The sequence below is a fragment of the Balaenoptera physalus genome (genome assembly GCF_965194825.1).
Source record: "Balaenoptera physalus genome assembly, chromosome: 8".
Lineage (NCBI taxonomy): Eukaryota > Metazoa > Chordata > Mammalia > Artiodactyla > Balaenopteridae > Balaenoptera > Balaenoptera physalus.
Window position 1 is genome coordinate 16,527,503 of NC_138887.1, and position 1,888 is coordinate 16,529,390.

Genomic DNA, 1,888 nt, shown 5'->3' on the forward strand with positions numbered 1-1,888 from the left:
AACTTTATAGAACAACGTATTTGCTCTTTTGTTCCACTGTCTTCTGCCATTTTTCAGGCAACTTCATAATTCCATCTTCCCAAAACTTTATATCTTTTTGAGCAAAGAACTGTTCTAGGTGCCTTTTACAGTCTTCCAGGGAATTGAAATATTTTCTATTAAGAGATTTTGTAAAGACCTAAATAAATGGAAATCCAAAGGTGCAATGTCTGGTGAATACAGTGGATGAATCAGGACTTCCCAGCCAAACTGTAACAGTTTTTGCCTGGTCATCAAAGAAATATGAGGTCTTGAGTCATCCTGATGGATGATTATGCATTCTCTGTTGACTAATTCTGGACGCTTTTCATCAAGTGCTGCATTCAGTTGGTCTAACTGAGAGCAGTACTTGTTGGAATTAATCATTTGGTTTTCCGGAAGGAGCTCATAATAGAGGACTCCTTTCTAATCCCACCATATACACATCACCTTCTTTGGATGAAGACCGGCCTTTGGTGTGGTTAGTGGCGGTTCATTTCATTTGCCCCACAATCTCTTCCACGCCACATTATTGTACAGTATCCACTTTTCATCACCTCTCACAATTTGTTTTAAAAATGGAAGGTTTTCATTACGTTTAAGTGGAGAATCGCATGTGGAAATATGCTCAGGAAGGTTTTTTTCACTTAACTTACGTGGAACCCAAACATCGAAGTGATTAACATAACCAAGCTGGTACAAATGATTTTCAATTCTTAATTTGGATATTTTGAGTATGTCGGCTATCTCCCTGGTGGTATAACGTTGATTGTTCTCAGTTAATGTCTCAATTTGATCGCTATCAACTTCAACTGGTCTACCTGACCAGGGAGCATTGTCCAGCGAGAAATCTCTAGCACGAAAACTTCGCAAACCACTTTTGACACATTTTTGATCAGTCACAGCACATTCTCCATAAAGGTGCATAAATCTTTTTTTGCGTTTCAGTTGTGTTTTAACCTTTCTTGAAATAGTAAAGCATGGTATGCTGAAAATGTTGCCTTTTTCTTCCATCTTCATTAAAATGGCTACACAAAAATTCACTAATTTTGATAAGCCTTTTTTTAAATGGACGCTGATGACAGCTGTCACATACAGTCTAACAAAACTGTTTCGAATGAAGTTAAAGACAACTGAGTGCTACTAGAGCCATCGTATGGACAAAAATGAACAAACCTTTTGGCCAACCCAATAGTTTGTACCTCTTAATCCCCTACCCCTATCTTGCCCTCCCACCCCTCTCCCCACTGGTAACCACTGGTTTATATCTGCGAGTTTGTTTCTGTTTTGTTATATTCATTTTGTTTGTTTTATTTTTTAGATTCCACATATAAGTGAAAACATACAATATTTGTCTTTCTCTGTTTGACTTATTTCACTAAGCATAATACCCTCCAGGTCCATCTATGTTGTTACAAATGGCAAAATTTCATTCTTTTTTATGACTGAGTAATATTCCATTGTGTATGTATGTATATGTGTGTGTGTGTGTGTATATATACATGCCACGTCTTCTTTATCCATTCATCTGTTGATGGACACTTAGGTTGTTTCCATATCTTGGCTATTGTAAATAATGCTGCTATGAACATTGGGGTGCATGTATCTTTTTGAATTAGCGTTAAGTGCTGGTTCTTGATAGACAAATGAACCATTTCCAGGAAACAGAGAAACAAAGGAGAAAAGGGTCTGTGATGCACAATTACCCTCACCCTACCTGAACCTATGCTCTTGTGTGACTAACAATTGTATATGTGATGGCTAGAAACTTACACTTATGACTGATTTCAAAAGAAAGATAGAGGAAAATGTTGCAGGTGGGGCTGACTGGCTTCATGGGCATGTGACTGTACATTCACACGAGGCCCTG